This window comes from Saccopteryx bilineata, chromosome 6, assembly GCF_036850765.1.
Source record: "Saccopteryx bilineata isolate mSacBil1 chromosome 6, mSacBil1_pri_phased_curated, whole genome shotgun sequence".
In the NCBI taxonomy this organism is placed as follows: domain Eukaryota; kingdom Metazoa; phylum Chordata; class Mammalia; order Chiroptera; family Emballonuridae; genus Saccopteryx; species Saccopteryx bilineata.
In genome coordinates, this window is record NC_089495.1 from 93,480,387 (window position 1) to 93,506,524 (window position 26,138).

The 26,138-nt window shown below is 35.4% G+C and overlaps 1 pseudogene; it reads right to left on the reverse strand.

Annotated features, from left to right (window-relative positions):
- Nucleotides 1-803: 803 nt before the first annotated feature.
- LOC136309336 (L-lactate dehydrogenase A chain-like) lies at nt 804-21,763 on the reverse strand (annotated as a pseudogene).
- Between the last annotated feature and the right edge of the window lie 4,375 nt (nt 21,764-26,138).

Genomic DNA, 26,138 nt, shown 5'->3' on the forward strand with positions numbered 1-26,138 from the left:
TTTTCCATTTCTACAAAAAGTGCCACTGGAATTTTGTTAGCAGTTGCATTGACTCTGTTGATTACTTCAGTAGTATGAGCATTTTAGAAACATTAAGGCTTCCAATCCATAAGTACAACAATTTTATTTCTTCTTAGTTTAAGACTTACATTACAAATGACATTGATCAGGATAGAAAGATTTTAGATCACTTACTTGGCAGAAAAATTTCATAAACTATATATATTTCACTTTTCAAGGTTTATTGATGTTTTAGTTTGACACTTGGATAGTTGGCTGCATTATCTATATGTAGAAAAATTTTATATTGCAAAGTACACTATTTTGATACGGACATATAGTACACAAAATAAGATTCTTTAAAACAGTTATGAATGAGACATTCAATATTGGATTTATACATTGGATCTCAGAATGTGATTGAAGAAAAAAGTGTTGGACTAGGCATGTTAGGTAAAGGAATCAGAAATTATATAGCACAGTGAACACATGTCTAATTTAAAGGGTAACTGTAGCATGTGCAACTTTGGCAGTGGTGCCTTTGAGGAAGTGTATTTTATACTAAGCAGTTTAGGACTACACAAAATAAGTACCATCTAGCATTAGGATACAGATGCAGAGTTTTATGAACCATTTTTCTTTCTAACTTTAGGAAACTGAGGTCTTTCCTTGGCTGTCTTATTACTGCTTTAGTTACAGATCAAACAAAAAGAACAATATGCATACTCTCCAACTAAAATTGTGTTGTAGCCTAGACTGTGAAGTGGTATGACATTAGAAGACCTTAAAACTGCAACTATTTTTTAAACCTCCCAAATTGAATCTGCACTCTTCTTCAAATGAGTCCTCTTTCTCAGGTATAAGAGTTAGCTTCACAACATCTGAAATTCCATTCTGTCCCAAGATGCAAGGAACACCAAGGAAGATATCATTTTTTATTCCACAGAAACCCTGAGTCATGGTAGAAATTGGACGCACCTATCTGCAATTCTTTATTATACTTTCCAACAATTCTGCCACAGATAATCCAATGGTCCAAGATGTACCCTTTCAGTTTGATCATCTAATAAACATTGCCAACCACCTATTTGTGCACTTCTTTCCACTGTTTCTTATCCTCATCAGTGCCTAAATCAGGAAGATTTTTGAGGGAGACACCAGCAACATTCACTCCACTCCATAAAAGCACACTAGAGTCTCTGTGATACCAAGTACTCATTCATGGCAATGTAATGGCTGAACTCCCAGCCTTTCTCCCATTAGGTAATGGATCTGGACTGAATCCAGATTGCAACCACTTCCAATAACACGGTTTTTGGGAAAGGCGCTTATCTTTCAAGCCACCTAGGCCAAGATATATTGGATTGGAAACAATAAGCAATTTACAGTTGGGGCTATATTTTACAACATTAAGAATGATGAATTTAAAGATGTTTGCTTAATGCTGGACCAAATTAAGATGGCTTTCTCCCTCTTGTTGATGTGCCCCAGCCATAATAATTACCAGCTTGATGTTTATAATCACGTTACAGTCTTTGCCAGAGAAAAGTTGTGGTGTCTCAGAAAAAGACTGCCATGTTGGAGATCCATCCTCTCTCCCTTCAGTTTGCTACCCATGACATCAACAAGAGCAAATTCATCTGCTAAGTCCAGTGGTAGTCAACCTGGTCCTTACTGCCCACTAGTGGGCATTCCAGCTTTCATGGTGGGCAGTAGCAGAGCAACCAAAGTATAAATAAAAAGATAGATTTAACTATAGTGAGTTGTCTTAGAAAGATTTATTCTGCCAAACTTAGCGAAAATTCGACATAAAATACTTGGTAAGTAATTATTATTATATGCTTTAACTTGCTGTAACTCTGCTTTTTAAATTTTATAAAGTAAAGTTACTTCCCTACTTTATAAATCACCATTACTGTGGAACCAGTGGGTGGTTAGAAAATTTTACTACTAACAGAGATACAAAAGTGGGCGGTACGTATTAAAAGGTTGACTACTCCTGTGCTAAGTCCTTCATTAAGATCCCAATGGCACAGGCTATGCCAGCAGCACCAACCCAACACTTGTAATCTTATTTTAGGGTTTCTGTTTTTCTTTTTCTTTTTTTTTTTTTGTATTTTTCTGAAGTCAGAAACGGGGAGGCAGTCAGACTCTGCATGCGCCTGACCGGGATCCATCTGGCACGCCCACCAGGGGGCGATGCTGTGCCCCTCTGGGGCGTTGCTCTGTTGCAACCAGAGCCACTCTAGCACCTGAGGCAGAGGCCATGGAGCCATCCTCAGTGCCCAGGCCAACTTTGCTCCACTGGAGCCTTGGCTGTGGGAGGGGAAGAGAGAGACAGAGAGGAAGGAGAGAGGGAGGAGTGGAAAAGCAGATGGGGCACTTCTCCTGTGTGCCCTGGCCGGGAATCGAACCTGGGACTCCTAACACCAGGCTGAGACTCTACCACTGAGCCAACCGGCCAGGGCGGGTTTCTGTTTTTCTGTAAGGAGGTTCAGAATTGGCTGATCTGTGATAATTGTCATACTGGACTGTAAACCAAAAGGAATTGGGAGTGCCAGGCTTTGGATCCATACTTGGCAGCAGCATCTCAGGTACTCTGCACAAATTTTAAATTAAACTTAGAAGTTTTCCTTGCCTTTTAAATATCATCTCAAAATAAGATTGTCACTTTACTCAACAGATACAATTGCATGATGTAACTTGATTCTCTTTCTCTGTCTTGAGCATTCTTTCTAAAAGATCTGTGCTTGTTAATCTAGCAGATATTTTCCCTGCTGGTATAGTGGAGATCCCATTACGAAGGCTAAAAAGGCTGGTTGCTCATTTTCCTAGCATCCATCACAGCAAGAATTGTGGTAAGTTATTCAGTCTTTGTAAATAAGGTACAAATGGTGCAAATTCTAACAAAGTTTTATTCATCTATAAAATACCCACTAAGAAATTCTATCAAACATTCAAAGAAGACTTGGTTCCTATTCTACTCAAAGTCTTCCAAAAAATTGAAGAAGAAGCAATACTTCCAAACACATTTTATGAGGCCAGCATAACCCTCATACCAAAACCTGGCAAGGATGGCACAAAGAAAGAAAACTACAGACCAATACCTCTAATGAATACAGATGCTAAAATACTAAACAAAATACTGGCAAACCGAATACAACAACATATTAAAAAAATAATACATCATGATCAAGTGGGATTCATCCCAGAATCTCAAGGATGGTTCAACATACGCAAAACGGTTAACGTAATACACCATATCAACAAAACAAAGAACAAAAACCACATGATCTTATCAATAGATACAGAAAAGGCTTTTGATAAAATACAACACAATTTTATGTTTAAGACTCTCAACAAAATGGGTATAGAAGGAAAATATCTCAACATGATAAAGGCTATATATGATAAACCATCAGCCAACATCATATTAAACGGCATAAAACTGAGGACTTTCTACCTTAAATCAGGAACAAGACAGGGTTGTCCACTCTCTCCACTCTTATTTAACGTGGTGCTAGAAGTTCTGGCCAGAGCAATCAGACAAAACAAAGAAATAAAAGGCATCCATATCGGAAAAGAAGAAGTAAAGGTATCACTTTTTGCTGATGATATGGTACTATACATCGAAAACCCGAAGGACTCCACAAAAAGATTATTAGAAACAATAAACCAATACAGTAAGGTCGCAGGATACAAAATTAACATACAAAAGTCAATAGCCTTTCTATATGCCAACAATGAAATATTAGAAAACGAACTCAAAAAAATAATCCCCTTCACGATTGCAACAAAAAAAATAAAATACCTAGGAATAAACATAACAAAGAATGTAAAGGACCTATATAATGAAAATTACAAAGCATTGTTAAGGGAAATCGAAAAAGATACAATGAGATGGAAAAATACTCCTTGTTCTTGGCTAGGAAGAATAAATATAATCAAAATGGCCATATTACCCAAAGCAATATACAAATTTAATGCAATTCCCATCAAAATCACTATGAGATTTTTTAAAGAAATGGAACAAAAAATCATCAGATTTATATGGAACTATAAAAAACCCCGAATAGCCAAAACAATCCTAAGGAAAAAGAATGAAGCTGGGGGCATTACAATACCTGACTTTAAACTATATTATAGGGCCATGATAATCAAAACAGCATGGTATTGGCAGAAAAATAGACACTCAGACCAATGAAACAGAATAGAAAGCCCAGAAATAAAACCACATATATATAGTCAAATAATCTTTGATAAAGGGGCCAACAACACACAATGGAGAAAAGAAAGCCTCTTCAACAAATGGTGTTGGGAAAACTGGAAAGCCACATGCAAAAGAATGAAACTCGACTACAGCCTGTCCCCATGTACTAAAATTAATTCAAAATGGATCAAAGACCTAAATATAAGACCTGAAACAATAAAGTACATAGAAGAAGACATAGGTACTAAAATCATGGACCTGGGTTTTAAAGAACATTTTATGAACTTGACTCCAATGGCAAGAGAAGTGAAGGCAAAGATAAATGAATGGGACTACATCAGAATAAAAAGTTTTTGCTCAGCAAGAGAAACTGATATCAAAATAAACAGACAGCCAACTAAATGGGAAATGATATTTTCAAACAACAGCTCAGATAAGGGCCTAATATCCAAAATTTACAAAGAACTCATAAAACTCAACAACAAACAAACAATCCCATAAAAAAATGGGAAGAGGACATGAACAGACACTTCTCCCAGGAAGAGATACAAATGGCCAACAGATATATGAAAAGATGCTCAGCTTCATTAGTTATTAGAGAAATGCAAATCAAAACTACAATGAGATACCACCTCACCCCTGTTAGATTAGCTATTATCAACAAGACGGGTAATAGCAAATGTTGGAGAGGCTGTGGAGAAAAAGGAACCCTCATTCACTGTTGGTGGGACTGTAAAGTAGTACAACCATTATGGAGGAAAGTATGGTGGTTCCTCAAAAAACTGCAAATAGAACTACCTTATGACCCAGCAGTCCCTCTACTGGGTATATACCCCAAAACCTCAGAAACATTGATACGTAAAGACACATGTAGCCCCATGTTCATTGCAGCACTGTTTACAGTGGCCAAGACATGGAAACAACCAAAAAGCCCTTCAATAGAAGACTGGATAAAGAAGATGTGGCACATATACACTATGGAATACTACTCAGCCATAAGAAATGATGACATCAGATCATTTACAGCAAAATGGTGGGATCTTGATAACATTATACGGAGTGAAATAAGTAAATCAGAAAAAAACAAGAAATACATGATTCCATACATTGGTGGAACATAAAAACGAGACTAGGAGACATGGACAAGAGTGTGGTGGTTACCAGGGGTGGGGGGAGGGAGGACATGGGAGGAAGGGAGGGAGAGAGTTAGGGGGAGGGGGAGGGGCACAGAGAACTAGATAGAGGGTGCCGGAGGACAATCTGACTTTGGGCGAGGGGTATGCAACATAATTTAATGACAAAATAACCTAGACATGTTTTCTTTGAATATATGTACCCTGATTTATTAATGTCATCCCATTACCATTAATAAAAATTTATTTTTAAAAAAATACCCACTAAGAAAATTCTCTTGCTCTTCCTTTCAACTTCTAAATGTTTTCATATGAAGATGTGGTTTGTGGAGCTTTGCAGACTTTTGCAAAGAATTCAAACAGGATCTCTGATATGATTGCATTTCTAAGTTAACCAGATCTATAGTCTTATAACTCCAGACTTCCTGCTGTGTGACTTTGCTGATGTATCTCTTTGCTTTAAGTTCACCAAACTGACAAAAAATATTCTAAATGATACAGTTTAACTACCTGATCTTAGCATAACATAATGCTTAAAATTGGGGTCTCTTTGTTCTTGAGCTAATTTTCTTACCTTGATGTACCTCAGTTTTCCCACCCATAAAATATGTATAATAATATTTATCTTATAGGTTTGTTATAAGGATTCAATGGAACAAAGGCATGAAACTTTTATACTGGCGTGCATGAAGGGCTGAACAACCATGAGCTGAACTGGTGTCACCTTTATTCTTTATATTGTCTATACTCACCTTCTCCCTTCTCCTTAAGATAATTTTCTATTCTTTCTATCTCCCATTCCTTTTCACCAATTCCCTCTGAAACCTACATCAATCAGTCTTTTATTCCTACTACTCCATGTCAAGATTACCAGTGACCTTCACCTTGCTAAATCTGATAGTGAACTAACTCTTGGTTTCACTGTATTTGACATATCAGCAGCATTAGTGAATTACATCCTCTTTTCTAGCATGCTTTCTTTGTTAGGCTTTCAGATCATTAAAATCATTCTGTTTTTCTTCTACCTCTTCAGCTATTTCAAATGTTCCTTTCGATTGTTTCTCTTTATCTCCCCCAAAACTCACCCCCCAAAAAAAATCCCTTGCTTCTATCATAGTGCTCCTCATTTTGTAAATGGAGGTTCCATTGTCTGTATATCTAGATAAAAATATCTAGAATCAGCATAGACTGCCACGAGCCCGCATGGATAGTTATTCCAGGTCCTGAGTGAGAATAATGCAGAATGAAGAAAACAGGCTTAAAGAGAAATAGGAGGGGATCGGTAGGTCTCTTTAACGCCTTTAGCTTGCAAGATCAAAACAGCCCCTGGTTTGCTTTATTATATGGCCATATGCAAATAAGGAAGTCTCCAATACAAAGTTATGCATCTCCAAGGCAACCCAAAAATTCTCTCAAGTGCAGAAACCCTCCACCTTGCATAACTGAAATCAACCAATATCAGAACAAACAAAGGGTGAGATGAAGGGCATGTAAATTGCTTCTAGCAACTTAAGCAAGCAAGTGAAGTGGGTGCAAATATTCAGCTTCATAGCCAATGTTGAGATGTAGGGGAGGAGATCGTAGCTTTCTGCTAAGCCTCGAACTTCAAGGGCTTTGCCACTTGCGGTCTCCTACTCTAGACTACTAAATTTCTTTAAAATTCTATGCTCAATCTATCGACACATCTAATTCATTCTGCTTTCAAAAAATATCCACTAATTATAAGATCAACACTAATTAATCCATTATCATCTTATGCCTAATTATTAGAATAGCTCCCTCTGTTTTTACCCTGCTATAGTCTATTCTCAAAAGAGTGACCAAAGAGGTCTAATTAACATGTAGCATGTTAGGTGATCATATCAGTCATGTAGTAAAAGTATTTTAATTCTACTCCCAATCTGAATTAAAGCCAAATTTCTCAAAGTAATCCATACACACACACACACACACACACACACACACACAATAGCTCTTCACTCTTAATTTTTTTTTTTTGTGACAGAGACAAAGAGTGAGTCAGAAGAGGGACAGACAGACAGAAAGGGAGAGAGATGAGAAGCATCAATTCTTCGTTGCAGCACCTTAGTTAATTGATTGCTTTCTCATATGTACCTTGATGGAGGTGGGGCTACAGCAAACTGGGTGACCCCTTGCTTGAACCAGCGACCTTGGTCTCAAGCTGGTGAGCTTTGCTCAAACCAGATGAGCCTGTGCTCAAGCTGGCGACCTCTGGGCTTGAACCTGGGTCCTCCACATTCCAGTTCTATGCTCTATCCATTGTGCCACCGCCTGGTCAGGCCCCACTCTTAAATCTTACGATTCACTACCTCACTACTCCATTCTAGTCAATGTTCTTTGATTATATCAGGCATGTTTCTCTTTCAGGCCTTTTCCCTAAATAGTTCCAAAGCGGACTTGCATTTCTCTAAATCTTTACTCAAAGGATACCCTTTGAGTAAAATATTTCCTATCTGAGAACATCTCCCTTCCCCAATTATTTATATTTCTCTACCATGAGATATAAATATTTTTTTCTTGGTCTTCATCAACATTTCATGTACTAGGTTTTTCTTGACTATTTTCTGCCTTCTCTTTTAGAAATAAGTTGCAGGAAACGAGCCTTTTCATTTTGCTCACTGTTGTATCTTCAACAAATGAAACATTGATTTTACATAGTACACTCAACACAAAAACATTTGTTGGATGAATGTGGTAGAGCAAGGAGAGGACTATTTTAATGCCCTTATTACTAGCAACCCAAAATGAAACCCAAGCCCCCATTTCACACAGCTGTGAAACTTCCAGTCAACACCATTAAGTATTATTCTATGGCTATAGAGTCAGGGGAATTACTGTTGATTGATTTCATGCTCAAGATCAAGTGATTTCAATTTAATATAACAGAAGTTAGAAACTTTATTATTCAAGATTCTTTAGGATAAAAGCTGGGATTTGAATCAAACAGACTGTGTATGTTAGATTTATATTCAGAAATGAAAGGCCATTTGATCAATTTAATTATTAGAATTTATCATCTGTAAAAGTCGCTATGTGGTAACTAATCAATCACAACAAGCTTACCTAAACTCAGCAACGTAAGAGAAGGATTAGCTCTCTGCTTGGCCAATTCTACTCTGTGGGGCATTTGGAGCACACTGCATTTTTCAGTGGGGTCAAAGGTAGGTGGAAAATTATCTTCCATTTGTCCCTGCTGAAACATTGGGGGTGGCACGAGGAGGCTTCCTTGGACTGTTAGGCTGCCCTCTTCCTGGCCCTTTGTCCAGAATGAGCAGACTTTTCTTGGAGCTTAATCTTGTCTGTGCCTTTTGGCAGTCTGGATTGGCAGCTTCTGCAGCACTCTGTCCAGAATACATGGAAGACGGTGAGGAAAGCCAGGAGTTCTCTGTGATGCCATTCCTCTGTTCTGAAGTTCCTCCATAGTTTGTCTTCTCTCTACCTTTAACAGTCCTCTGTGCTTATTTGTTGTGTTGTATACAGGGATTTTTAGCTTTAGTAAAAGGGAGAAATGAGGCTACTCCACATACGCTGGAATATAAGGTCCCATTTTATGGTGTTGTTTTGTTTATTCACTATTTTAGTCTAAGAGAAATCAAATCACTGAAGAGTAGAATTTCAATTAAATATAAAATGTTTGTTTTTATCATGCTTATCATGCTATTTTACTATGAAATGTCTAGCAATTAGGTGAATCAGAAGGTGTTTATATGCTCACTGATATGTTTTAAGTTATCATAGATTTTCTAATATTTCAAAGGAACCTTTATTTCTCCTGGAAGTCTCCACCACCAACCTACTTCCTTAGAAGTCTGTGAAAGTGAAGTGATACTTATTTATATTCATTTTAAACTGTTAGAAAGGGCTTATTTCATGGTTTTACTAAATACTATATTCAGATGTTCAACATTTATTTTGTTTGTATTTTTACCTTTTGTCAGTTTTTATAAAAGCAAACTTTTATCACTACTCTTTTTAAGCTGATTTACTTTTTTTTTAAATTTAATTTAGTGAGAGGAGAGGAGGCAGAGAACAGACTTCCACATTTTCCCTGACCGGGATCCACCCAGCAAGCCCACTATGGGGTGATGCTCTGCCCATCTGGGGCATTGCTCCATTGCTTAGCATCCAAGCCTTTCTTAGTGCCTGAAGCAGAGGCCATGGAGCCATTCTCAGCATTTGGGGCCAACTACTTGTTCCAACTTAGCCATGGCTGCAGGAGGGGAAAAGAGAGAGAGAAAGAGAGAGAAGCGAGGGGGGAAGGGTGGAGAAGCAGATGGGCGCTTCTCCTGTGTGTCCTGACCGGGAATTGTACCTGGGACTTCCACAAGCCAGGCCAATGCTCTACCACTGAACTAACTGGGCAGGACCTGATTTACTTCTTAGGGAAAGAAATATATGAAAAGTAAAGGGTGATAAGAAATTTTAAATTAGTAATTTTTGTTTTCCTATGAAGTATTTTTCAATGGGAAAATAGAAATTTAATGGTATACATTTGACTGCAAAATAAATGATCACAAAGGGTATGGCACTTTTGGGGGATAAGGATTTAAGAAACTTTGAAGCTATTTTATTTATAAATAAATTAGAGTTATAATCCATATCTTTCATCTAATCCCATGAACACTTTGTTTATACAGTATAGCAGTAAAAATACTTCTAATTCGTGTGCTATCTATGGTTAAATTTAGATGTTTGAAAGATTTATATATACAAAAATATGAAAAGCTTATTAAAAAATCAGAGAGTAAGTCATGATACATGCCATAAAATCAAAGAGTAGAGTCAGGGACTAAATTATTAAAAATCAGATGTGATGGTAAGAAAATTCATCAAATTACTAAGATTTGCAAACCTATCTGAGAGCTGAAAATGTAATACTTAAATGAATTACAGATGATATTGAAAGGAGCAAGTATCTTTGTGCTAATGTCCAGAGAAATACCAAATGAACTCCTTGACCCACACATTTACATGGCTTTATATTAGCACATTTGCAGTTTCCAGAATATTAATGTATTAGAAATTAGCACGGTCTTTTAAAGTATAAATATAGTTTGTTTGTTTGTTTGTTTGTTTATTTATTTATTTTACAGAGACAGAGAGAAAGTCAGAGAGAGGGATAGATGGGGACAGAAAGACAGGAATGGAGAAAGATGAGAAGCATCAATCATCAGTTTTTAGTTGTGACACCTTAGTTGTTCATTGATTGCTTTCTCATATGTGCCTTGACCATGGGGCTACAGCAGCCGAGTAACCCCTTGCTCGAGCCAGTGACCTTGGGTCTTGCTCTACCTGGAGACTGTGGGGTCTCAAACCTGGGTCCTCCACATCCCAGTCCAACGCTCTATCCACTGCACCACCCCTGGTTGGGCTAGTGTTTATTTTAAATTTGAAAATATTTTTGTATCATCTGGTAAACAGTTACTTTAGATTTTTCTAAGGCAATTCTTATTTCAAATACTCTGTTCAATGTTGTTTAGGCCATGCATTATTTATTTTAGTACAGAAAACATTCTCTTTAGCTCTTTCTTTCCTTTTAGTTTTTGAAATATCTCTTCCTCCACAAAATCTTCGGGTACCATTAGAAAAAAGAATTACATTCTCCCAACATTTTCTACCAGAAACTGAAATTCTCTCCCAGAATATTACATTTTATCCTCAAGTACAAACCAAATCTGAAATATCTCAGAACCAAAACTGTTGCAATTTAGATTTTACTATGTTATATATTTAAATACCAAATATTATTTACTATCATGATTATTCATTTTTAAATGCTATTTCTTTATTCTTTATGTCACTGAGGACTGTTTCTGGGTGGATTGTGTAATCAATTTAGTAGGTACTGCTCAGTATTTAAAAAGAAAATATTATAGACAAGTGTAGACTAGAATGGGAGAGGAAAAAATATATCAGAGTTTATCCTACATACTAAGGGAATATAATTTTACAAATATTTACAGAATGTAGTTTAACTATATTATTTACTGTGCTTTCAAAAATTAAAAGCCATTTTCCTGGTAGACTGATGGTAGATATCTTTACCTAATAATGTTCTTTAGGTGCCTCAGTGCCATACAGTCTAAGTGCTTTATATGCATTCCTCTTACTTCTGACAAGAACCCTATGGAATAGGTATTATTATTATTTTGAGGATTTGCACACTTAAGCTTTATGAAGTTAGCATGATCAAAATTGCAGAGCTAATATATAGTAGAAGCAGTTTTTAACGCCGCAGTTAAATGACAGTTTCCATGTCATATAATAGAGTACATACTTTGTATTCTGGGTAGCAGAGGAGTTCCTGAATAGTTGAATGTCTGCGCTGATGCTTTCACATTTGCCCTATGAAATAACTCATTTTTTCAAGTGAATAAAGACATTAGCATGTCTGGGACATGAGATTTCACAGTTCTGGTAAAAAGAAAAAGGCTGAGAATGGTATCATTGGATGGCAGTGCAACATATTATGGATTAAACAAGGTGTCTACCACATTGAATATTAGTTGTGATTAATTCAATATTAATTTTTTTATTCAAATAATATGCAGTACCTCATATGTATACAATATAGTACTGGAAACCTTGGGGCAGTGAGAAACATAAAAAAGATATATTTCTCTTCTTATATCAGTACCATTGCTTATTTTATAAATGTGTGAAGGATAGTCAGTACAAAAATATGCTAGAAAGTATCAATAATACTATTTTTTATGAGAATTTTATGCCATAAATGTAATGACTTATGAAAAGAAATATTAGGTGCAATAGGCTCACTGAATGAAATAATTTTGATAAAGGAACTTATGGCATAAATAATGAGACATATGTACAACATGGACATATTGAGAATAAAATGAGTATATAAATCACCTCAGTATTGTGATACTTATATATCACTTGTCCTGGAATGATAAAATATAACTTGACCATAAGAAGGTGTATGGCCTTACTAAGTAGCATAAACTTTCTAAGTTTTAAAATTTTTTATCTAAAAAGTTATTCAAAGTAGATGACTAAAAATATTTTTTGGTCCAAAATTCTTCAATGTGTCATCCATTATAACAGGAAGGAATAAAAAGACATAAAATATCAAGGACAAATAGTAATTCACAGAGACATAAATATATTTTCACTCTGTGATCCTCCAGCAGGTCCTTCATGAGCTGCTGTCCTTCATAACCCTACTGCCCCCTCTTCCTGCCTCCACCATTTCTTTCATTTGTCTGTTTAGCTGTATTCTTTTTTTATTTTTTTATTAAGTGAGAGGCAGGGAGACAGAGACAGGCATCCACATGTGCCCTACCAGGATCCACCTGGCAAGACCCCTACTAGGCAATGCTTTGCCTATTTGGGATTGCTGCTCTTTTGCTCAGCAAATGAGCTATTTTACTGACTGAGGCGAGGCCACCTAGCTGAGCCATCCTCTGCACCCAGGGCCAACTTGCTCAAACTATTTAAGCCATTTCTGTGGGAGGAGAAGAGAGAAAAGAAAGCCAGAGAGAAAGAGGGGGAGAGAGTGGAGAAGCAGATGTTTGCTTCTCCTATGTACCCTGACTGTGAATCAAACCCAGGACCTCGACACTTGGGGACTCATTCTCTACCACTGAGCCAACTGGCCAGGGTTGCTGTATTCTTTTTTATTCAAAGATTGTGTTTTCTGGGAAAAATGTACAACCTACTTATATAAATTTTTCTTTCTGGATTTTATTTGGAAGACTGAGTTTTGTGAGTGGATTTTATAGAAAGAGGAAAATAGAGGCATAAAAAAATTGAGGCAAACACTAGATGGCCCATAATGGGTTCATCATGAAGTTTGTGGCTCCTCTGAAAGTCAGGTGGACCAGAACCCATCAAGGTGGTTTCTAGTATAGGTATTCTAATCTTAGGGAAAAAGGAAATCTTCCTGTCCTGAGTCTAGCACAGACATAATAGAACCACTGAACTGTCAAGGACTGGTAAACTTGTCATCCATAATGGACTAAAGATTCAAAGCTTCTTTCTTGGGTACCAATCAGGTACTGTGTTTTCTCATGCTACCTCAGGAAAATGGGGTGAAGAGCTGTAGTTAAACTCTGGCATCAAATGTATATTGATTTAAAGAAGGAAGAGGAGGAAGAGGAGGAGAAGGAGAAGAAGAAGGAAGAATAAGAAGGAGAAGGAGAAGGAGAAGGAGAAGGAGAAGGAGAAGGAGAAGAAGAAGAAGAAGAAGAAGAAGAAGAAGAAGAAGAAGAAGAAGAAGAAGGAAGAAAAGAGAAGAGGAGGAGGAGGGAAGGAAGGAAGGAAGGAGAAAGAAAGAAAGAAAGAAAGAAAGAAAGAAAGAAAGAGAAAGAAAGAAAGAGAGAAAGGAAGAAAAACCCTAAAACGTTGGCATTCAACTCACATTTGAGTTTTTGAACAAATATTTATATATGTCACATGAAACAATTTAATCCAAAATGTGAAATCCTTGTGTGAGTGGAATATGCTTTGTAGATAGATTTTAGCCACTTGAGTTAGAGACAACTGATTTTGAGAGCTATCATGAAGAAATGAATGTAGATACTCAAGTTATTGAAAAGAGGTAAATCTAGATACTCTGATTTGAATTTTACTAGTGCAGTGAGGAGTCTGAGTTTGAGAGATGATGCAGAATAAACAAAAACATTTGCATCCTGAGTACTATGCAAAGTATACCTCACACACAGGGCAGGCAGTACAGACAGCTGTTGCTGTGATAGAAATGATGATGTACCAGAAACGAGCCCTAAGTATTTAGAAACACCTCACTGCTATACAAAACACTGCTCAGTGATGTAGAGGCAGTGACTTAGAGTTTCTGAGAGCTGTGGCTTCTGGGCCATTTGCTCTTGCAAGGTTAGTAGTCACATTTTAGTGAATGCAGCCCAGTAGTCAAATACCTTACAACAGATTTGAGGGCACACCAGTCAGCTGAGAATCACTTTTTGGACAGATAATGGAAAGAAGTGTGTGTAACATTTGATATTAAAGACTGGTTATATGGATATTTTACCAGGTAGCTTTTGATTGTGGAATGTGGAAGCAATCCATTTAGAATGGATGTGAGCAGGCATAGAACTGTAGCTCTTTACAGCCAAGACTGAGGAAAGCTTATCCCAGCTTTGAAAATCCCTGGCTGACAATGTATGGGAAAGCCAAGGATGAAACCCTAATGCAGTCCCTTTCTGATGGTTGTTCTTCCAGGTTCCCCACACCTCTAACACTCATGGAAACACAAATTGTGGTTATCTGTAATACCTCTTTCTACCCAGTATATTGATTGGTTGGAGAACATTTTTTTTCCCCAGCCTGTGACTGGGCTGGTTTCCTGTACAATTTCTGAACATTGTGGCAGCAGTAGCCATATAAAGGCCTTTTTTACCCCCTGCTCTCCCTTGTTTCAGAGCGTCTTTCTTAGCTCTTCTGTGAGAGAAACTGCCTGTCATTAAATCTGTCCTTATCTGGAAGTTTTGCTTCAGAGGGGGTCATTGCTCTCTGAGTGTCCCTGTGTTCAGAGCCACCTGCCTTCAGGACTGGACCTCAGCTGACCTTGCTTCATGCTCCCCTTTAGGGAGCCTTGCCCCTACTCTGACAGGGATTCAGAGTGTTTCCGTCATCAGAAGGAAAAGGAGGGCTGATGAGGTATAAGTATGTTGGGATAAATGATACAGTAATATAGTAAGCAACTTGTGAAAAGCTAGGACTGTCCAGTAGCCACCATTTAAATCACTTGATTGCATTATTATATAACAATTTGCCCTAATAGCAGAGAAGCTGTTGTAGATCATATTTCTTTAAATTCAGAAAGTGTTAATTACAGAGAAATACTCTTCCAGTCTGAAGGCTGCAATTACTGCCGCAATGGCACTCTGCCTTGTCAACTTCAGAGTGTAGGGAATATTTCCAGAAATACAGCAGACTTCCTGGCTGTGTCTCCTGTTTATGAAATACTTTATACATTGACATTTAGAAATTTCTATTTACTTGATCTCAGATGGTCATATATTACATTAAAGAAAATTAGAAATGATTATAACTTTTCCCAAGTCAGGGAAAATTCAATATCTAGTGCATTGTGATTTTTCCTGTGTACCATTAAAAAACACATTTCCAAATTCCAATTGCCTTTCTAACTCTACCCCTGGTAATGACAATGGGCTTTGTGATTTTCTACCGGCAACCTTGATTGTATTCACGTCAGCCATTTGCCCTTACATTACTATATTTTGTAACAAACACATGAGCAATCTAAATTGCTAGAAGGTATACTCATATGGCAGGATTTACCTACCTTTAGGGAGATTAGTTTTTGGGATTCTTGCTACATACAACAAACTCTCAATAAGAAGTTATAAAAAACAAGAAATTGAAAATATATAAAATCCTTGAAATGGGCTACAGATAGATGGGATTTTTGATAGATTCAAATGCATTGATCAGTAGTGATGAAACGAGGCATTGCTAAGTATGTCAGCTTTTAGTCCAACACATTATATAAGGTGGAAATTAAACTTTCAAGATTTGTTTTAACATTCTACTATTCAGCTTTATCAAAGCAGGGAACAAAGGAAGAAATGTGCAACAAGAAAACTGTAATATGATGAGACTGTCATCAGCTAGATAGTTCACCTGTCAGTCCTCCACTAAAATGACAGCGGCTTTAATACAGCAATTATGTGGGCAAGATATGGCCCTTATTTCAAAAATCCATTTCATATGAAGTCATTTAGCTTTCATGGATAGAGACAGTGGTTTGCTTGGCACCGTCTCAGCAACATGTCTGAATCCTTTTGTTTGTGGTTTGTAGCAAAAGCTTGCTGTCATTTCTGCACAGTACTGAGACAAGGCAAAGCCTTTCCATTTGTCATTACAAAAGGAAGTGGTATGATGGCACTGGTTAAAAAATCTTATTTGTGAGAATAAATCAAGCATTACATATATATCTTTCTGCCTTAACTGATCTTGCAGCATTATTCTTTTCACACTCAGAATATGCTTTTGCCATCATATTTTTATACTAGTTTATTTAAAGTAGGTCTGTGAATATTTACTGAATTCTTCAATATATATTCTCTAATAGCCAATGATGTGTCAGACACTTTTCTTCATACAAAATTAAATATAAACATCAAATAAAAATCTGTTAGGTGGTTTCATTAATGCTGATTAGAAAAGATACTTTCTGCTTGTGGTTAAGAGTGAAACAAGGGAAAACCACTACTTAAGAAACATTTCCATTTTAGTATGTATATAGGAGAACCACTGGAAAATTTAATTGGTGTCTGATAAATAATAAAGTTATTGGAAGATAAACTCACAACATTTAGCATATCATTTTAATAACATAATCGCATTGCAACAACTAATCATCTTAACATCACTACAAATAATATTTCCAGTGCCTTATTGAGCTGGCAGGTTGTCTTTCTGAGTTTGTCAGTGTGGATACCTTCACACTAAGATTTAACCTGTTTGGCAAGGCATGACAGTTAATCTGTCAAAGCCACAGAACTCTGAAGCAAACTATTCTTAGTGTTCTATAATATTCCATTATTATTGAGAGGATATGTGAGATATTATATCACATAAGAATTATATTGCTGGAATCAAATACTAAAAATTCCTCATCCATTATTTGAAGATCATAAGAAAGTAATTACTATTTTACATATTTCTATCTCACAAAATATAATTAATTTATTTATATTAAATTAGTATTCTCAGTTTTTTTCAAGTAAGAGTTCTTATTTTATTTTGTTATTATTTCTTTTATTTTGGCTTTATTCATGCTTACAATATTATCTGCTTTTCTAATAATTTACTCCAATTAAAAATGTGTTATTCTTTCAGGGTAAGATAAGGATGGGCTAATTTCAAAAAATAAAGCATGATTTAGTAAATTAAGCATGAATAGACTAGAACTAGCATTCAGAAAGCAAGTGACATGTCATGAACACTAAGATATTGACTTTGAAATACATTAGGATCTAAGCCTTTACTTCCTGCCTCTTTTGTTATGGTTTGCCTTGATTGCAAATTTCAAATGTCAGGATCTGCATCTATATCATCTATGATCTAATGTTTATTATCACTATGAACATTTGTCTTAATTTATTGTAATTGTTTATTAAGTTATATGCCTTTTCCAATATGTTGTGTGTTTTGTAAAGTTGTTGAGTATTTCTATTATGCTACTGCTATAGCCTTTATAGTTAGCCTAGTGCCTGGCAGACAGTAAGCTTTAAAAAAAAAGTGTAGACAGACCAAAGGAACAGAATCAAGAGCCCAGAAATAAAGCCACATGTATGTGGGCAAATAACTTTTGACAAAAGAGCCAAAAGCGCTCAATGGAGAAAAGAAAGCCTCTTCAATAAATGGTGCTGAAAAAATTGGAAAGCCACATATAAAAGAATGAAACTTGACTACAGTTTGTGCCCATGTACAAAAATTAATTCAAAATGGATCAATGACCTAAATATATATATAAGATCTGAAACAATAATTTGTAATAATAACAATAAATCATAAATAAATAAAACAAATAATAGCTTTTTGAATGCTAGTTCTAGTCTATTCATGCTTAATTTACTTAATCTTGCTTTATTTTTTTGAAATCTAGCCCATCCTTCTCTTATCCTGAAGGAATAAAACATTACTTAATTGGAGTAAATGAGTAGAAAAACAGATAATATTGTAAGCATAAATAAAACAATAAATCTGAAATAAATGTAAGCATACATAAAGAAACATAGATACTAAACTTATAGACATGGCCGTAGAGAACATTTTACTAATTTGACCCCAAAGGCAGGGGAAGTAAAGGAAAAAATAAATGAATGGGGCTATATCAATCTAAAAACCTTCTGCACAGTAAAAGAGCCTGATAACAAAACAAAAAGGCAGCCCACCAAATGGGAAATGAATTTTTGTAAACAATAGCTCTGACAAGGGGTTAATATCCAAAATATATTTTAAAACTCATAAAATTCAATGACAAACAAATCCAATTGAAAAATGGGGAGGGGACTTGAACAGACACCAATCTCAAGAAGACATACGAACAGCAAACAGATATATGAAAAGTTGCTCATCTTTGCTATCTATAGAGTGAGATACCATCTCAAACATGTTAGTTTGACTGTTATCAACAAGACAGGTAATAAGTGTTGGAGAGGTTGTAGAGAAAAAGGAATTCTCATTCACTGATGATGGGAATGTAGCATTATTCATGGTGACCAAGACATGGAAACAACAAGTGTCCCTCAATGAAATACTGGATAAAGAAGATGTAGTACATGCATGTACGTATATACAATGGAATACTACTCAACCATAAGAAAAGGTGAAATACTACTATTTGTGACAGCATGGATTGTCCTTGAGAATATCATGCTAAGAAAAATAAGTCAGTCAAAAAAATGAACTGTATGATTTTATTCTTATGTGGGATATAAAACTAGGACTCATAGACATAGACAAAAGTAAAGTGGTTACCACAGGGGGTTTTGGGGGTGGGAGGTAAAGGAGGCCAACTATATGGTGACAGAAAGTAGGTTGACTTTGGGTGTAGGACACACAGTGCATGAATACATCACATGCTATGGAGATGTACATCTGAAACTTATATATTCCTGTGGACCTATGTCATTTCATTAGATTTAATTTCTAAATAAAAAGTAAAATAATGTGTATAAAGAACAAATCAATATTTTAAAGGTGATAATTATTTTCTCTTGGATAATGAGGGTTATTATGTCAAAAATTATTTTCTTACCAACTTTTGATATATGTATTTTTTTCTGAAATATCAAGTACAAAGGGAATAGATTAAAAGCAAATGGAATATTTTTTAAAAGTTAATATACAAAGTATTGTTAAAAGTGCTTTGCACATATAAATTTCTTTGTTTAATTTATTTGGAAAATGTATTTCATGTATTAGTTATCCTTAAGATCGTGCAGTTAAAATTATTTAAATAACTACATTTGAACTAAATAATTTGATATTAATTTAGATAATTTTTATAAAATTATAATTGCATGTACTCTAGAATATTTTTCTAGGAAAAACCAACAAAATATAACAAGCACAATTAGAATAGAATAAAAATATATAAGAGAAATTCTATTTATGAAACAGTTTTCACTTTATTAATCACATCCCCACACAATTTCTCTTATTATCTTTAAAAAAAGCTCTATGACAGCTGGTCTGTTCTCTGCAACTATGAGTCTGTTTCTGTTTTGTTTGTTTATTTTGTTCAATATATTCTACATGTAAGTAAAATCATATGGTACTTTTTTTTTTCTGTCTGGCTTATTTACTTAGCATAATGCTCTGCAGGTTCATCCATGCTGTCATAAAAGGTAAGATTTCCTTCTTTTTTATGGACATACAGTATTTCATTGTGTAAATGAACCACAGCCTTTTTATTCACTCATCTACTGATGTGCACTCTGGTTGCTTTCAAATCTTGGCTGTTGTAAATAATGCTGCAATGAACATAGGGGTGCATATATTCTTTTGACTTAGTGTTTTGGGTTTCTTTGGATATATTTCCAGAAGTGGAATCACTGAGTCAAAAGGCAGTTCCATTTTTAATTTTTTGAGGAATCTCCATTCTCTTTTCCACAATGGCTGATCCAATCTGCATTCCCACCAGCAGTGCAGGCGGGTTCCCTTTTCTCCACACCCTCACCAGGATTTGTTGTTTGTTGATTTGTTAATGAAAGCCATTCTGGTAGGTGTGAGGTGCATCTCATTGTGGTTTTAATGTTCATTTTTCTGATGATGAGTAATGTTGAACATCTTTTTATTTGTCTATTGGCCACCTGATGTTGTCTTTGAAGAAATGTCTTTTCAGGCCCTTTGCCTATTTTTTAATTGGATTATTTGTCTCTCTGGTGTTGAGTTGTAGAAATTCCTCTGTTCTACACATAGGACCACACTGCTTAATCTGTTTCTGAACTATCACAACCAGCAGTTTGTGCTTCTTCAAATACTTCAGTTTTATTATTTTCCTACTTTAAATAAACACGATTCTTGATTGACACATCTCTTTACACTGGCATGAATATTTTTAAATTTGAATATAGATTTTTCAAACATTGATTTCTCTTTTTCACATCTCTTTTAAAGTCTTTTTTCTTCAGCCCCACATTTAAACCTAAGTTTCGGAATTCCTTCCCATTGCTGATTAGTATCTCTTGTAGATTTTCAGAGCATAGCTACCATTTATACTAAATTTGTTTGCATTTATTTCCCAGTTAACTAGAAGGTCTTATAATTTGGTTTATTTACATATTAAAGAAACAATATGTAGCTAGGGACCGTACTAAGTGCTAAAGATACAAAGTTGAGAGCAAGCATCTCCTTATTTTTGAGGAATTTAAAATATAGCAAGGTAAAACAGATACAGGGATCATCCAGTGCAATGTAGAGGGTGTTGAGATCAAGACTTGCACAGAATCTTCTTTTAGTAGACTCTGTCGACAGGGCTTAGTGAGTGCTTGTTTTCTCGATGTGAATGCTAAATTGTTAACTACTCTCTATAGCCAAGGATTCTACATCTGTTCAGTGAAACCAAAATAGACTTTTCTTTTGTCTTTGAAAGCAAGCTGCCTGATCTTTGGTGGTACAGTGGATAAAGTGTCAACTGGAATACTGAGTTTGCTGGTTCAAAATTTTGGGTTTCCTTGGTCAAGGCACGTATGAGAGTTGATGCTTCCTGCTCTTCTCTCTCTCTCTCTCTCTCTCTCTCTCTCTCTCTCTCTCTCTCCTGTAAAATGAATAATTAAACTCTTAGGAAAAAAAAAAACGAACTAAAGAATGCCAAGCTAAATGCATTGATTGGTAGTAGGTATAACCAGATCATGGAAGTTTTTTTCTTTTTTTTTAAATCCATCTGGCTGAAAATCCCATTTTTGACCAGTGTAGCCCTGGCTACACAACAATTGCAGGGAACTCTTATCAGATACAGTATATTGATTGCTCGAAGGGAAATTTTGTTAAATATGTTGATTCAATATATAAGTATATTAAATTCCAGGAATTATGATAAATAATTGTTAGATAGAATGCAAGCTTTGTATTTTCCCAAAGATGATTCTGATAAATCAAAGTTAAGAGCCAATGCCTAGGGAACCTTTAAATTATTTTAAGCAAATAAATAACATGTTCAAATCAGACTGTAGATAGATCCTTCTGTAGATGAGTGGGGTAAGAATTAGAACGGTGCAAGAATATTTGAACTTTGAGAGTCCAAACTCTGAACAGCCTCAAAAACTTGCTGTTCTAAACCTCATGAACAGCGAGCAGCCAGGGGACCCTCAAGTAAGCTCACTAGGACTTTGTACCTAGCCGCAGGGAACTGCTTCTTAAAGCTGCTACTATCGCACATGGCACCGGCTCAGAAAGCTGGCAGCCCCCCATGGGCATGAGTCAACATGAAAGAGATGCTTTTCATATACAGGCAATAAGCATTTACAAACAGCAGTAAGTCTGCGTGTACACACTTATCTTGGTGATTATAAAAATTATTCTTATCTTCCCTTCTTGGCCATCTCTTTTTACAGTGATAGCTTATCTAGTTGCAATAGAAAAAAAATTTTTTCACACCCTACTGGCTGTGGGCTGTTTCTCTAACCCCTATCCCCATTCAGAAGGGACACATAGCTCTGTTTATGTTAATTCTTTGTTACAGCATGAAAGAGCCTGGCACAGCATTCTGACCTGGTTATGTCAGCTGCATCAGTCACTCAGCTCCAACTTGCTTAGCGATAGACTATGTACTAAGGTATCAGTATTCACTTTTATGGCTGGAAGGCAAAAATAGCTAGTCCTGCTGCATTGTCTACCTTTTTTTTTTTTACCTTTTCAATCATTTCTGTTATTTGTATTAACTTTACCCTCTATCCTACATAAAAAAAATGAACACGAATGAAGAGGCAATTACTTTTTCCTATTTCCTGAATGAAAACTGTTTTCTAAAGATAAAAATATGTTTATAGTCTATGAGTAAGTTTGTTATACTGCTTATTCTCAGGATGTAAAAATTCTAATAATATCATAGATTGTTCTAATCAAAATATCATAGCATTGTCTAAATATGATGCATACTTGTGTTGAGTGAAAGTTTATTAACTATATATTTGACTTATTTTATGATTATGTATTATTTAAAAATATTTTATATCTATAAATTTTACTGAAAAATTCTATATCTTAGTCATCTTTTTAAAATGTGTATATATATATATGTGTATGTATAGTGATGTGTATATTTTATATAATTTATGTGTATATTTTTTTCAATTTAGAAGACTAACACTTATCAGAAACAGATAATCATATGCTTGCTTTAACTTCAAATATTGTTACTTCTATACTGTTTTAAATTCCACTTATGAATATCATGATGTAAACCAGGAAGCATTTAGGTTTGTATTTATTATGTCATTTTGTTATGGGTTGTTATTCTAAATGAGAACATAGGCTGCTACTTTAAAGAAATTGATGCCTTGAGGTAAATACAGTTTTTACAATAATTTAGAAATATTTGATTGAGGCATAAAGAATAACAATGAATTGACTAGTCACATATCATAACTGATCATTTTGAAGCCTTGCAGAACCTTTGATTCTATCCAGAACATCTACAGAGACATGTCATCCACACCAAATGGTCCTTGATATTTAGTCCTGTATAAATTGTCTACATTTAGTAAATGTCCCTGGGTTCAAATAGTCCATAATGTTTATTTCTAAGTTTGGTTTACAGGATTAATACATTAAAAAATTTAATCATATTTTACCGACACAGTAAGCATATTGTGGCTGTAAGGCCAATAAGGACACTCTTGCCTGTTAGCCTAGCTGGTAATGGCACATGGGGTGAGGTAAATGGGTTGGCATGAACCAGGTGTCCCCATTGACATGTTGGACATAACCAAATGACAGCGAATTCCTTGAAATCTCTGTTAGCTGCTTCCCAGTATATTCACTGCCACCCTTGCACACAGGTATTCTCAAAGTTAAATGTATTTATTTCCCAAATTTTCTCTAGAGTTTTACCACATACGTGTCTATTCCTTTTTTTTTTAAAATTTTGTATCTATTCCTAAACAACATATTTGTTTAGTTACATATTTTTGAACTTTATTAACCTCAAATTGTGCTGTATATACTTTGCTATAACTTGCTTTTTTTACTGTTTTTCCTTTTTTATTTTTTATAATTTTTTTAAATAACTTTATTTTTTTAATGGGGTGACATCAATAAATCAGGATACATATGTTCAAAGATAACAAGTCCAGGTTATCTTGTCATTCAATTATGTTGCATACCCATCACCCAAAGTCAGATTGTCCTCTGTCACCTTCTATCTAGTTTTCTTTGTGCCCCTCCCCCTCCCCCTTTCCCTCTCCCTGCCCCCCCCCCCCCGTAACCACCACACTCTTATCAATGTCTCTTAGTTTCACTTTTATGTCCCACCTACATATGAAATAATGCAGTTCCTGGTTTTTTCTGATTTACTTATTTCGCTTCGTATCATGTTATCAAGATCCCACCATTTTGCTGTAAATGTTCCGATGTCATCATTTCTTATGGCTGAGTAGTATTCCATAGTGTATATGTGCCACATCTTTATCCAGTCATCTATTGATGGGCTTTTTGGTTGTTTCCATGTCCTGGCCACTGTGAACAATGCTGCAATAAACATGGGGCTGCATGTGTCTTTACGTATCAATGTTTCTGAGTTTTTGGGATATATACCCAGTAGAGGGATTGCTGGGTCATAAGGTAGTTCTATTTTCAGTTTTTTGAGGAACCACCATACTTTCTTCCATAATGGTTGTACTACTTTACATTCCCACCAACAGTGTATGAGGGTTCCTTTTTCTCCACAACCTCTCCAACATTTGCTATTACCTGTCTTGCTAATAATAGCTAATCAAACAGGTGTGAGGTGCTATCTCATTGCAGTTTTGATTTGCATTTCTCTAATAGCTAAAGAAGATGAGCATCTTTTCATATATCTGTTGGCCATTTGTATTTCTTCCTGGGAGAAGTGTCTGTTCATATCCTCTTCCCATTTTTTTATTGGATTGTTTGTTTGTTTGTTGTTGAGCTTTATGAGTTCTTTGTATATTTTGGATATTAGGCCCTTATCTGAGCTGTTGTTTGAAAATATCATTTCCTATTTAGTTGGCTTTCTGTTTATTTTGTTATCAGTTTCTCTTGCTGAGCAAAAACTTCTTAGTCTGATGTAGTCCCATTCATTAATTTTTGCCTTCACTTCTCTTGCCTGTGGAGTCAAATTCATAAAATGCTCTTTAAAACCCAGGTCCATGAGTTGAGTACCTATGTCTTCTTCTATGTACTTAATTGTTTCAGGTCTTATGTTTAGATCTTTGATCCATTTTGAGTTAATTTTAGTACAGGGGGAAAACTGTAGTCCAGTTTCATTCTTTTGCATGTGGCTTTCCAGTTTTCCCAGCACCATTTATTGAAGAGGCTTTCTTTTCTCCATTGTGTGTTGTTGGCCCCTTTATCAAAAATTATTTGACTATATATATGTGGTTTTATTTCTGGACTTTCTATTCTGTTCCATTGGTCTGAGTGTCTATTTTTCTGCCAATACCATGCTGTTTTGATTGTCGTGGCCCTATAATAGAGTTTGAAGTCAGGTATTGTAATGCCCCCAGCTTCATTCTTTTTCTTTAGGATTGCTTTGGTTATTTGGGGGTTTTGTATAGTTCCATATAAATGTGATGATTTTTTGCTCTATTTCTTTAAAAAATGTCATTGGAAGTTTGATGGGAATTGCATTAAATTTGTATATTGCTTTGGGTAATATAGCCATCTTGATTATATTTATTCTTCCTAACCAAGAATAAGGTATATTCTTTCATCTCATTATATCTTTTTCGATTTCCCTTAACAATGGTTTATAGTTTTCATTATATAAGTCCTTTACATTCTTTGTTATGTTTATTCCTAAGAATTTTATTTTTTTTGTTGCAATCGTGAAGGGGATTATTCTTTTGAGTTCGATCTCAATTGTTTCATTGTTGGCATATAGAAAGGCTATTGACTTCTGTATGTTAATTTTGTATCCTGCGACCTTACTGTATTAGCTTATTGTTTCTAGTAGTCTTTTTGTGGATTCTTTGGGGTTTTCGATGTATAGGATCATATCATCAGCAAAAAGTGATACCTTTACTTCTTCTTTTCCAATATAGATGCCTTTTATTTCCTTGTCTTGTCTGATTGCTCTGGCTAGAACCTCTAGTACCACATTAAATAAGAGTGGAGAGATTGGACATCCCTGTCTTATTCCTGATTTAAGGGGGAAAGCCTTCAGTTATGTGCCATTTAGTATGATGTTAGCTGATGGTTTATCATATATGGCCTTTATCATATTGAGATATTTTCCTTCTATACCCATTTTGTTGAGATTCTTAAACATAAAATTGTGTTGTATTTTATCGAAAGCCTTTTCTGCATCTATTGATAAAATCATGGGGTTTTTGTTCGTTGTTTTGCTGATATGGTGTATTATGTTAACCGTTTTACATATGTTGAACCATTCTTGAGATTCTGGGATGAATCCCACTTGATCATGATGTATTATTTTTTTAATATGTTGTTGTATTCGATTTGCTAGTATTTTGTTTAGTATTTTAGCATCTGTATTCATTAGAGATATTGGTCTGTAGTTTTCTTTTTTTGTACCATCCTTGCCTGGTTTTGGTATGAGGGTTATGTTAGCC